We start from the raw sequence: 14,415 nt of genomic DNA, 5'->3' as shown, positions 1-14,415 counted from the left end.
AGATAGAGTTACTTTGGGCACTAACACACCCTTAACCTTGCTAGGAAGCTTTATAAAGTAGGTTGATAGTGTTTAGGCAACGTTAGCATGACAACTAGGCCTGTGAACTTGGTCAGTCCTTCAGTCATCATGTATTTCTCCTCTGAGCTGATGAGGAGGTCATTTTCCTGTATAACAATGAGGCAAATGGATTACTGTCATTCTTGAGTATGAGTTAGAAGTAAAGCCCACGAAGTTAATCAAAGGTCGGGGACTAGCCAAATTAATGGCTAAGTCAAATTTCCATGCATTAGACATTAACTTGTTTGATTCATTAGATAATCAAGAGGAATAGGTGACTCCACAAATTGATGAGGCATTTCTGAACTCACCCTAGTATGCACACTTTATTTATGTTTAATTTAATTTAAATGCTCCTCTTGGTTTGAAAAAAACAAAGGCAAGATTTCTAAAGTTAATAGCAGTTAAATTTTGCATTATAGAAAATGTTTTGTATTGGAAAGATGCTGGGGGTATTTTACTTAAATGCTTGTTAAAGGATGATGCAGAAAACGTTATGCAAGAATTCCATGAAGGAGATTTTGGTGAAAATATTTATTGGAAAGCCACTACTAATAAAATCCTTAGAGCTTATTTCTACTGGCCTACTCTTTTCCCTGACATTCATAAGCAAGTTACCTCATGCCATAAATGCCAAAATTTTGAGGGAAATCAAAAATTGTTGCCCCTGCCATTAAAGCCTATCTATGTTGAAAGCCCCTTCCAATAATGGGGATTGGACTTCATTGGTGAAATTCATCCCTCTTCCTCTGTCCAACATAAGTGGATTCTTACAGCCACTGAGTACTTTACCAAATGGATAGAGGCCACCCCTTCCAGAGTTGCTACTAATGTTGTCATTATTAAATTCCTTGAGACTAATATCCTCTCTAGATTTGGCTGTCCTAGAAAAATCATTACTGATAATGTTGTAGCCTTTAAATCTAAAAAAATGGTTGAATTTTGGCATAAATACCACATTACTTTGGGACATTCAATAGCTTATTACCCTCAGGGTAATGGATTGGCTGAATCCTCAAATAAAATTTTTGTGAACATTATCAAATATTTGTTAGAAGACAAAAAAAAATCTTGGCATAACAAGTTGGTCGATGCACTTTGGGTTGACATAATTATTACTTAATAATCAATTGGCATGTCACCATACCATTGGAATGGATGCAATTTTTCCATCATCTTTAGGATTTCGAGTCATGAATATCATTCAAGAAGTGCAAGCCGAACCCAATGATGCACAGAGAAGGATCAATCAAACTATCTAGCTACAACAATCCAGGGAGGAAGTATACAACAGGACCCAAGTTATTTAGGAAAACATTAAAAAGATCTTTGATAGAAGAACAAAATCTGATAACTTTAACATTGGGGACCAAGTTTTGAGGTGGGATTCTAGGAGAGAAGACAAAGGCAAACATGGAAAGTTTGATAATCTTTGGAAAAGGCCATATATTGTTCATGCTATCAGGGGAAATAATGAATTTTTCCTTAAAGAGCTAGATGGAGCCAAGATACTTGGAGGTCCTGTCAATGGAAGGATGCTGAATCACTACTTTTCTTAGCCTACAGTTTTTTCTTACATCATTGTAAATATATCATAGCCTTTATGGGTTTGATTGGGTAACTTATTAACAAAGGTTGAAGCCCGCAGTGAAGAGCCTAAGCCTAGATTGATGAGCTACAAAAAGTATATTAAAACAACAAAGAAATCAGATGAAGACATTACAGACATGGAGTACTCAAGGCTATTGATCATATGTTCTTGACACTTCACTTGGAGAAGTGCCATCCCCAACTGGAGCCATTGTTAGGGTCCTATAAATTATAGGATCTCAAGGTGATTAAGTATTTTGTATTTGTAATTTCATATTGTACATAAATTTCAATATTCAAATGATTTTAAAAAATATATGAAAAAAGAAAATGAAAAGAGGGTATGTCAAAAAATAAATAAATAAAAAAGGAAATAAGAACCCCACAAAAGAAAAAATAGAAAATAATATGGAAAGTGCTGCAAGTCTAAATGCCACTACTGATAAGTTAGTTCTTTTAGTTCATTATCAAATAAGGTTGTGTGCAAATTGTTTTTGAATGCCACAATGACTAAAGCTCTGTTCAAATCATACAATTTAATCATGATTAAACAAATTTCAATTTCTGTTGAATAGGTTAGTGAATAAAGATTTATCAAATACTTTAATCTTGGTAAATTAGTAGCTAGGTAGAAATAAAATTGATTCAACAGTTTAATCTGAATCAATGGTGAGATAAGTGATAGGATAAGGTAGATTTTCATAAAAAAAGTGATCTGGGTGTGCTAGTTTAAATGCACCCTGCAAAGCAAGAAGAAAAATGTTAGCTTGGAAAAAGAATTGAAATGAAAGGGTAGTGTTGGGTCTAAAATGTGGATAAAAATTAGAGTTTCATTTACTGTCAACCCGAGTAAGTAAAACTTCAAGGATCATCCAATATATGGACTCAGAGACAAACTAAACTAAGCTAGGTGAAGAAATATTAAAGCTCCCTTACAGGAGACTGTCCTTTAATCTTTCTAATTAACTATTTAAACTAATGAAGTTGAAGCTCTTAACATAGTTTTGATTGATTGCATGAAATATTAAAGCTCTCTTACAAGAGACTATTCATTTATATCTCAAGCATATAAATCAGAAACTTAAACTAATGAAATCAAACATTAAATAACAAATCAGGTTCATTGAAGGAAACATTAAAGCTTTCTTATGAAAGGTTATTCATTAATATTTCAAACATATGAACCTAATAATTTAATCTAATGAAATTCACAAACACACATAAAATAAAAGCTTACCAAAACAAAAGTGTACTTGCTAGGCAATGGGGATTCTTCCAAGGATTCACAAGCACGCCAAAAGAGAAGTCAAATGTAGAGGATCAAAGAAGCTCCATTTTATTCATCATAATTTTCAAAGTACAATGGCTATAAACTCATATGATCCAAAACAAAACTATTCTAAACTCTATCTAGATTAACATTACTAGGTTACAATGAAGGACAAGGTTCTCAAATTCTAAAAATTAAGATTACAAATAGAGGAGATAACACTCCTATTTATACAAAAGCTATGATAACATACTCATAGATGTAGATCCACTATTCCCTCCTTTGATCCACATATTTCTCAAGCAATGGTGACACATAACCCTATCCTCCATGATCTCCTCTATGAGGTCCAAGATCTTCTCCATGAGGTCCATGATCTCCTCAAATTCGAATTTGAACATAGAGTGCCACATAAAGATGCTTGGAAGCTTTCTTTGTACCTACACATGTCAAATTTCTCATTCCAATTTTTAGGTATAAGTATAAGGATATTATTTTCTAAAGTTTAACCACAAATTCACTTAAAAATACTAAGAATTAATAATGTTTTGGAAAACACAAGGTAACCCATATAATGATGAAAATTAAGCTTTATGTGATGACATAGTGGTGAAATAGAGGTGAGAAAATGTGTGAATGGAGTGAAAGTGGATGTATTTTAAGGTGAAAGTGGATGTATTTTAAGGATAATTCTTAGGCCCAACATACCCCCAAACTGAAGGCATTGCATGTCCTCATGCAATCTATTACATTACTTTTGATACTTGAGCTTTTTGGCTTAAGCTTTGCATGATATCATTTACTAATGTTTGCAAAGTGTGTTTGTTGAATTGCAACTTGGTTGGTTCTTGTGTTTCAACCATATTTTGTTTGTTGCATTCAATGTATGATCTTTGCATAATGATAATGTGATTTTTATTGCAAAGTATTTTTGTTGGAATGCATCATGGTTGGTTCTTGTGTGACAACCATGATTGTGTTGGCATCCAATTAACTTTTAAGTACTTTTTACAAAGCCATTTATATACTCATGATGATGTAATAGTAAATATATTTGGAAAGTATGTGGGTTTCTGTTAGGTCCCTATAATACTAGTGATTACCCCATTACTATTGTAGTTGTATCCCTTATTAATATTTTTGTGCCCCTATTGTCCCCATATTGTTATTACTGTGCCCCATAGAATCCCTCTATTGTTATTTTTGTGCCTTTATATTATTATTGTTAGGTCGGCTGGGTTATATTGTGACTCCTAAGACTCCTATATGTAGAAAGGAGGTTTTGTCATTTGAATTATCCAAGAATTGTTCATTTGTGTAATGTAAAGGAGGTTTCCCCCTCGAAGAGGCTAAATTCTAAGGCATTCAACTATCTTTTCTATCTTTTTGTGTGTTGGTTTCATAACATTTGGTATCAGAGCTTTGGATTCTAGGGTTTCACTGCTCCAAATAGGTCATCGTGGCATTTTCGCTATAAATTTTTTCTACGATGTTTCAGAAGCTAAAAAAAAAACCATTTGAGATGAAATTGCAATGAACCTCGGGTCTGAATTTCAGAGATTTTCGCACTATATTTGCGGAGATATGATCTGAGCAAGTTGGTCTTTTTGCAGACTCCTGAACTACATTCCAAATAGGTGACCTGGGGAAAATCATCATAACTTTCTCTTTGAGCATCAGATTGAAATTTCATAAGAAGGTACATAAAGAGGATGGATTTTGGTTTCATGTATATATTTTTCAGAGCCAAAGGTTGAAACAGTGACTCGTGGCACGTCGCACAAGTTCGCTCTACTGAACTAGTCTATAATTAGGTCACTGTGGGAGATTTGGCATAACTCTTCCCTGGAGAATCCAATTTGGATCAGACTGGTGGAATTGGAAAGAGGACATAGAGGGATACCATATGTCACAATTTCAGAACTGGATGATCCGAAATTACAGAGATACATCAGATTCAATATCAAGCTCCTACAAAGTGAAAAAAGGTGTGTAGTTTTTTTTAAATTTTTGCATAAGCTTGGTTTGAAAAATTAGTTTGAAGGAATTCAAAGGGCATAGTAAAGCATTATTATCAGTAATTGATGCCTTGAGGAAAGAAAATGCAAACACCTAGTAAGCAACCTGAAAGCTCTAGCATGACTCATGAAGAAGAGGAAGAAATGCAACATGATATATCAAAATTACGAGACCAAGTGCAACAAGTGTCACTTGCACAAAAAGTAACAAAATCTAAGATGGATGGTTTAAAGAAAGATGTAGAAGCTAAAAAAAGGCGTAGAAGCTAAGATGGATTGTTTAAAGATAGGCATGGAAGATTTGAAGACAGACATGGAAGATTTGAAGACAGTTTTGACAAAGTTTCTACAAGAAATGCTTACTAATGGTGAAAGGGTAGTAAAGGAAACTCATGATGAGAACAAAAGAAATGTTAATCATGATTTCATAGACTCTAATGTTGGATCAAAGACCCACCATATTCCAAAAATCGATATGAGGAAGTTTGATGGCAAGGATCCCACAACATGGATATTACAGATGGGCAATTTTTCGATCTCAATAATGTGCAAAACACACAAAAGGTACGTATTGAAACTTTATATTTGGAACCAAATCAGTTTTTATGGTATCAATGGCTTTGCTCTCGTAAACAAATTATCACTTGGGCAATTTTTATGAAAGAATTGACAGCACATTATGAGGATACAAAATGCAACACTTTTTTTAGCCAATTGATAAGTCTCAAACAAAAGGGTTCCATAATGGAGCACATTGAGGAGTTCCAAAAGTTGAACATAAGGGTAAAAAATATTCTAGAGGATAATAGGATTGATGTTTTCATAGGGACTTTAAAGGATAATATCCAACATGATGTTCACCTTTGGGAACCTGATTCATTAGAGAAGGCATTCAGGTTAGCAAGAAAAATGGAAAGAAAAATTATGGCAACCAGGAAGCATACCACTCACAACTATAAAGATGGAAGTGTTGTTGGCCCTAGTCTTCCACAACCTATAAGGTTGACACCACAACAACTGGAAGAAAAAAGAGCAAAAGGGCTTTGTTACAGTTGCGATAGAAAATACACTAAAGGTCATAAGTGTGCTGAGAGGAAATTATTCTACATAGATTGTGAAGAGGGAGAAGAAAAGGAGCAAGAAAGGTCAAAAGAAGAGGATATACTCCAAGAACAAAGCCTAGATAAAGAAGAAATGAATCCGACCATATCTTGTAATGCATTGGTTGGAATTACCACTCCTCAAACCATCAAGATAGAAGGACAAATCAAGAAGAAAAAGGTAATAGTGTTGATTGATTCAGGAAGTACCCACAATTTTATTCATTGTAAGATAGCAAAAGAATTGAATTGCTTCCTATATCCAGCACTAGAGTGTCAGGTGATGGTTGCAAATGGAGGAATGATAAATTGCTCTGGAAAGTGCCATAATATCAAGCTATCCATGGGAGAATATGTATTGACTAGCCCAATGCTTTCCATTCCAATGGGAGGTGCTGATGTTGTACTAGGAGTCCAATGGCTACAATCCTTGGGTACAATAGCTTTTAATTTTCATGAAATTTTCTGCAGAAGGAAAGGTAGTTGAATTAAGGGGTATTGCAAGGAAACCGGGAAAGATAATCAACTCTAACGGTATGAAAAAGCTTCTAAAAAAGGAACAAAGAGGTGTAATTTCACAATTATGTTCGCTAGATGTTTCCACATTGAAATCATCTATTTCTCTAGATCTCCAAAAAGTCTTGGACAGTCATTCCAAGGTATTTGAGACTCCTGAAGGTCTCCCACCTATTCGTGATCATGATCATGCTATTCATCTCATTACAAGAACTTTTCCTCCAAACATCAGGCCGTACAAATATCCCTATGCCCAAAAGAGTGAAATTGAACTTATGGTTGCAGAAATGCTAGAGGCTGGTATAATTCAACCTAGTCAAAGTTCTTTCTCTGCTCCAGTAGTATTGGTGCACAAGAAGGATGGATCATGGCGCATGTGTCTGGATTATAGGGAGCTCAACAAGCTCACTATTAAAGATAAGTTTCCCATTCCTGTCATTGATGAATTACTGGATGAATTGCATGGATCAATTTACTTCACCAATTTGGATCTTCGTTCAGGATATCATCAAATCAGAATGAAGACTGAAGACATTCCAAAAACAACATTTAGAACTCATGAGGGTCATTATGAATTTTTGGTCATGCCTTTTGGCCTTACCAATGCACCTTCTACATTTCAAGGTTTGATGAATTCCATTTTCAAACCCTTCCTTAGAAAATTTGTGTTAGTATTCTTTGATGATATACTAATCTACAGCAAGTCTTGGAAGGATCATGTTGAACATGTTGACAGGGTGCTACAACTATTGGAGGAGAAACAATTATATGCAAAAAGATCCAAATGTTTCTTTGGAGTACAAGAGGTGGAATATCTGGGTCATATTGTATCTCATGAAGGAGTTAAAGTAGACCCTAGCAAAATTAAAGCCATTAAGGAATGGAAAATCCCCACATCCATAAAGCAACTGCGAGGATTTCTCAGGTTGACAGGGTATTATCACAAGTTTGTTAAGAATTATGGGAGAATAGCAACACCTCTAACAACATTATTGAAGAAAGATGCATTTTCATGGAATCCAGAAGCAACAAAGACCTTCGAACATCTTAAAGAGGCAATGTGCCAAGCACCGGTCTTAGCTACACCGGACTTCACAAAAACCTTTATTGTGGAATGTGATGCTTCAGGAAATGGAATTGGTTTTGTTTTAATGCAAGATGAAAGACCCATTGCTTTTCAAAGTCGTCCAATCAAGGGAAAGTTTTTACACAAAGCTATTTATGAGAAGGAAATTTTGGCAATACTACATGCACTTAAGAAATGGCGACCCTACCTAATGGGAAGACACTTCAAGGTAAAAACAGATCATGATAGCCTTAAATACTTTTTAGAACAAAGATTATCCTCTGAAGAGCAACAAAAGTGGGTCACAAAGATGTTGGGTTATGACTTTGAAATCATCTACAAAAAAGGGAAGCAAAATGTGGTGGCAGATGCACTCTCAAGAAAGGATGAGGATGTGGAAGCATTGTTGTGCGCCATTTCTATTATCCAACTAGATTGGATAAATGAAACAAGGGAGAAATGGAAGAATGATGAAGAAGTGTGGGCACTTATTCGAAAGTTACAACAATATTCCAGTACATCTGATACATTTAGCTGGCAAAATGATTCGTTATGGTACAAAGATCGCTTATACCTCTGTAAGAATTCCTAACTCAAACAAAATATTCTTATGGAATTGCACACTTCTCCCTTAGGAGGGCACTCAAGATTTTAAAAAACTTACCACAGGATTACGAAGGAATTTTTTTGGGATGGCCTTAAATCAAATATTCAAAAGTTTGTGGTGGAATTTTTTGTTTTCCAACAAAATAAAGTTGAAACAATTAAGATCTCGGCTCTATTACAACCTTTATCCATTCCAAGCCAACGTTGGGAGGAGGTCTCAATGGATTTTATCACAAGTTTACCCAAATATGAGGGAAAGAGTGTCATCATGGTGGTAGTTCACAGACTTACCAAGTACGCACACTTTTATGCATTATCACATCCATTTAAAGCCAGTACAGTTTCTACTGCATTTATGGAAACAATTCAAAAGCTACATAGAAATCCAAAGATTATTGTAAGTGACAGAGATCCCATTTTCACTGGAAATTTTTGGACAAAATTATTTTCTTGTCTTGGTACTCAGTTAGCTCATAGCTCATCTTATCATCCTCAATCTGATGGGAAAACTGAGATAGTAAACAAATGTTTGTAAGGATATCTTCGTTGCTTTGTATCTGATAAACAGACACAATGGGTCAAATGGTTGCCTCTGGCTGAATGGTGGTATAACACTTCCTTCCGTACAACAACAAAAATGACCCCATTTATGGCACTTTATGGATATCAGCCACCATCCATCACATCATATTTAAGAGAAAATTCTAAGGTTCAAGCAGTGGAACATCACATCGAACATCAACAACAAGTCCTCCAACTCTTAAAGAATAACCTCGTGTTGGCACAAAATAGAATGAAACAACTGGCAGATCAACATCGCAGTGAAAGAAGTTTTGATGTAGGTGATTGGGTATTCCTATGGCTACAACCATATAAACAAATGTCCCTCAAGCAAGCTAAGAAGGATAATAAATTATCACCAAAGTATTATGGTCCGTACAAGGTGTTGCAAAAGATTGGTACTATGGCATACAAATTGGAGCTTCCTGCAGCTTCTCGAGTGCACCCAATTTTCCATGTTTCATGTTTAAAGAAGGTTATAGGCGACAAGCTCCCAATTCAAACAATATTGCTAGAACTTGACAAGGAAGAACTTATCCGCTGAATATTCCACATGGGAGGATAAGAATTTTATATAGAAGAATCCAGAACTACTCAAGCGTTGAGGACAACACTTTTTTGAAGGAGAGTGATTACCCCGTTACTATTGTAGTTGTATCCCTTATTCATATTGTTGTGCCCCTATTGTCCCCATATTGTTATTACTGTGCCCCATAGAATCCCTCTATTGTTATTTTTGTGGCTTTATATTATTATTGTTAGGTCGGCTGGGTTATATTGTGACTCCTTAGACTCCTATATATAGAAAGGAGGTTTTGTCATTTGAATCATCTAAGAATTGTTCATTTGTGTAATGTAAAGGAGGTTGCCCCCTCGAAGAGGCTGAATTCTAAGGCGTTCAACTATCTTTTCTATTTTTTTGTGAGCTAGTTTCATAACAGTTTCAGAATGTGATATATGAATATGGAAAAATATGAATGTGACAAAGTATGAATGTAAATATATCCTCCCCCCAAACTGATGGTTTTGGTAGTTGTGTGAAATGAGAAATGGAAGTGTTTTTTTTCCAAAAATTATCATTCTAGTTTTTTTTCAAGGAATTAAATGGTTAAAAGTTAGAAAATATCATACCTCAACTTACCCTTTCAAAAATGGATGAGAGTTGTGCATGTGTGGCTGCAAAATTCTGATCATAGTCGTCTTCTCTTGGCTATGAAAATGGTGGATGAAGTCGAAAAAGTGAATCTTTTATTGTTGCTGCATCTGCTGCTGGATCTTCTGTTGAATGTTCAGAATCTGCTGCTGAATGCGGCTGAAAATGTATAAGGCTTGGAAGGTATACAAAATTCAGAATTTACACTTCCCCCCCAACCTTATTTATTGACTTGTCCTCAAGTCATTTACATCAAAAACTGAAAAGTAATGAAAGTAAATCTGCTTCCTCTGCTACAAAATGAAAGTAAATGTCTTCAAGTCTTCCACACTCGTTGGCACAATTCTTGTCATGTGAATAAATGTTTCGGTGTCGAACATAACAAGAAATTGTTAACTTAGTGGCCATTAATGGATGCCACTAGTCAACACGAGAGCTCCCATCTTTGATTTGGATGAGAGTCAAGGTGCCCCTAACACATCTTTCTAAGCATGAATGAATTTGTTGTTGTCGAATACTTAGAAGATCCGACGAACAAGGGACATTGATGTATTCCCATTGTTAATCGGCATGATAGCTTGCCCTTAAGGCATGCAAGCTTCAAGGTGTTTTTAGAAAGATATTTAGACTCAAGGACTATGGACTCAGTGATTTACATAGAAGCAGGATTTTATTTGCAAACTTGTAAATGGAAATGGAAATGGAAAAGGAAACTGACAACAGAAATGGAAAGTGGCACAAAAAGCTTGTAAGTGAGCTACTTGGTTTTATTTGTGGGTTAGGAATGTATAATGACGTGTATGTAAAAAAAATGGATAATGACTCTTGCTGGGAAAAAGTGAATTATGGCATGCTTTGACAAGTGGTGGGATTTACAATTTTTCAAAAGAGGTCGAAAAATCTCAAGAATAACAAATAATATTTCTGGGATTTGTGTTGAAATAGCTGAGGTTGACCAGCCACCTGTAGACGTCGAATTCAAGTGTGGATAGGTATTTCATCATCCTTGTACATTTAGGAACAACCCCCAAGTCTTCGAATTTGCTAATCTATCATGCAACATATCAAACCATTAAACCCTTACAAGAAGTTACAAGAACTTGTAATTTTCTGGAAATTTCATTCTTATGATCATGGTCTTGTTCTTTAGAATTTCTCATGAAATTAGTCTTTTGAAGACCAATTTTCATCACAATTTAATCTCCTTAATGATCAGTTGATCATCCGAAACCTGCTAAAAAAAACTTGGCATAAAGAACATAAGTTTGTTCAAGAAGAGATGGCCATTCCCTTCCTGATTCTTATGCAAAAATTGTATGCCAAAATGAAACAGATTAAGGAATATCAAAAGCATAATTTTAGTCCAATTCATGATGTTAATAACAATCTATTTTTAATAAAAATAACCATGAAAAATAAATCAACTCCCTGTTTGTGTCTGATGACTCATGGAATGTGCATGTAAAAGCTTGGCATTATAGATTTGTTGTGTCCTACAAATTAGTACATTACATAAAAGCATACAACATGAAGAAGTTATAATTTTATTGCCAAAACAAGATAATCCTCCAAATGTTTGATAAATCAATCTTCCAAATTCACTTCCAAAGTCTGCCAATGTGTTGTGCCAAGAGCTCTTGATGTCGAAACAAGACTTGCTAAGGCACAAATCCCTCAAGACATATAACTACCCACTTTTCTGCCAAAATGCTGCCCTGTGCTGCAACATAAATGAAATCCACACCAGAAATATGACCTCAGGATCTACTCTAGCCGACAGAACTGCACTTGACTAGGAACCAACAAGAAACATAAGAAATATGAAGAATACAGTCCATAATCATCAATTTTCCTACGAAGTTTAGGTTTGTATGCTACCAAACGTTGAGTTGACTGGTGCCATTGTCAATCCTTAGTAAATTTACGTAAAGTAGGAAGTTATAAAGACTAGAGCATAAAGGACCAATAACGTGTAGGTTTTGTTCAAGAAATATTTACCCAGAATTTTGCGAGCCGATATGATAAAAATTGGAGAAAAATCAAATTGACATATGCGGATGAGAAATACGCTGAAATACCTGTTTACCTCAACTTCAGAGATAATTTCATCGTGGATGAAAACCATGTGACTATTACTGTGTTACTTGTTTTAAAGGCTGTAACAGGTCAAGGCTCCGTTAAAGGCAAGCCTCATGCTCTATTTATCTTGTTCTTCCTTCCAATATCTGTTGAGCATAGTCAAACTAAAATGCTGACCAAGCTCCTCAAATAGTGACTGTCCTTGGCAGAAAGTGCCATAAGAGCACTGAAGATAGTGTAGAAAGATGTTACTAACAAACATAAGGGAAAGGATCTGGAACTTCTTGTTTTTCTTTTGCCCAATAACAATGGTTCTTTGTATGACGATTTGAAGTGTATATGTGAGACTGACCTTGGTTTGGTTTCCCAGTACTGTCTGACGAAACATGTCTTTAAAATGAGCAAACAATATCTTGCAAATGTTGCTCTTAAAATTAATGTAAAGGTTGGTGGAAGAAACACTGTCTTAGTTGACACACTGTCAAGGAGGATACCTTTGGTCAGTGACAAACCTATAATAATTTTTGGAGCAAATGTAACCCATTCTCACCCTAGAGAGGATTCCAACCCATCAATAGTTGTTGTTGTAGCGTCTCAAGATTGGCCTGAGGTCACTAAATATGCAGGCTTAGTTTATGCTCAGGCACATCGTCAGGAACTCATTCAGGATTTTTACAAAGTCTGGCAGGATCCTGTGCGAGGGTCTGCAACTGGAGGCATGATAAAGGAATTGTTGATTTCCTTCAGAAGGAATACAGGACACAAGCCGGAGCGTATAATATTTTACAGAGATGGAGTAAGCGAGGGTCTGCTTTATCAAGTTCTCGTAGTTTAGACGTTATAAGGGTAAGAGTGATTTCTAGCAAAGAGATAGTAGTTGTGCATCGAGGAAAGAACAATGTGAAAGAGTCGAGCTGGAACAGGTTGGGACAGTTGTTGGAATCGAAGCCATGATTTCCACCTAATAAAACACATGACCCAACCATTGAAACGCACACGTTACATTCTATAAGGCACACAAAGTCTTTTCTTTAAATTCAATCTCATCCTATTTTCCGGAAACTTGCAATGATTTGCCGAATTACTATCACACGTTGAAAACAAAATGGCAATTTAAGTTCATCCTCATCCTGTTCACCCGAAAAAAATGGATCAGTCAACTGTTTTTCCCCATGCATTAATTTTGATATTCCATTTGGAGATTCTTATCATATTTTGATTCGAAAATTAAGTAATCGTCCAACAGATTGACTTGTTAAAATTTCATTTTATTTCATTTCTTGCCAAACTTACCACGCAAACCATTATTTTTGTATTTAAACAAAAGGTTGGAATACTATGCAATGCAGAGATCGAGATCGAGATCCACCGAATGTTCATGACAAAAGTTTTTATTTGTAGGCTGGAGTTTGGATAGGTCGAAGCCAATGCGATTTGTGTTTCAAAAATTGTGTATTTCTTTTGCATCGCATACCCTGTTCATTCAAACCTGTGACCGTCAATTTAAATGCAAAGTACACTATGTTTATTTAAATGGCTCTCGACCATATGGCTTTCGACCCTAAGTGGGTTTGGTTTGTTTTATTTCTCTCTTATTTTTCTTATTTATGTATATACACCTGATGGGTTTTGTCATTGACTTTTACATTCATTTTGCTATTTTTTTTTTTAATAATTATTTTTGTTTAATTTGTATTTTTTGTTTTATGTATTGTTTATGGTTTTTTTTTAATATATGATGTTTTGTGTTTTAAGGTTTTTGTTTTATTGTTATTTGTTTTTCATTATTATTGTATTTATTTATTTATATTTTTTTGAAATATTTTTTAATTTTTAAATATAATTTTTCTATTCTTTATTTGTTTAGGTTTTTTCAATGATTTTTTATTTTTTATTTTTTAATTTATTTTTTAATTTTAATTTTAATTTTTTTATTTTTTTTTATCATTTTGATTTTAAAATTAAAAAATGGACTAGAGTGCTAGAAGGGTGTGTTATCTATGTAAACAACCAGGTTAAACGATGACAGGTTTTACCTACACTAGAACCCTTTCGAGATAGTTTTAACGAGACAGATTTCAATAACGACAGGGCCAACTGTATTTAGATATTGAATTGTTTATATGCACATTTGTCTTGTTTCAAGAAATGGTCCCAACACATATGCAGAGAAGTTTTAATATAATTATAAATTCACGAAACTATAGATTTAATTTTTAAATTTGAAATCAAAAATAAAGAATTTCTTAAAAAAATTATTTCGATTTATTATAATGCTTGTAGTTTTAATGATTTGTGCTAATTCCTAGCAAGAGAATTTTATTTAATTTTGAAAATAAATCAAGATATTTTCTGATCTCCCTGATTAGTCGAAGTGCAGGAAGAGAGCATACTAA

At 34.7% G+C, this 14,415-nt stretch overlaps 1 pseudogene; it reads left to right on the top strand.

Moving 5' to 3' along the window:
* The first annotated feature begins 12,416 nt into the window (after nt 1–12,416).
* Nucleotides 12,417–12,854, top strand: LOC149174098 (protein argonaute 1 pseudogene; annotated as a pseudogene).
* Nucleotides 12,855–14,415: the final 1,561 nt, after the last annotated feature.

Source organism: Pinus tabuliformis, chromosome 4_1 (genome assembly GCF_031772625.1).
Source record: "Pinus tabuliformis cultivar Carrire ecotype Pingquan chromosome 4_1, CPIR1, whole genome shotgun sequence".
Taxonomy (NCBI): domain Eukaryota; kingdom Viridiplantae; phylum Streptophyta; class Pinopsida; order Pinales; family Pinaceae; genus Pinus; species Pinus tabuliformis.
The sequence above is the reverse complement of the archived record's forward strand: the minus strand, read 5'-3'. Positions and strand labels throughout refer to the sequence as shown.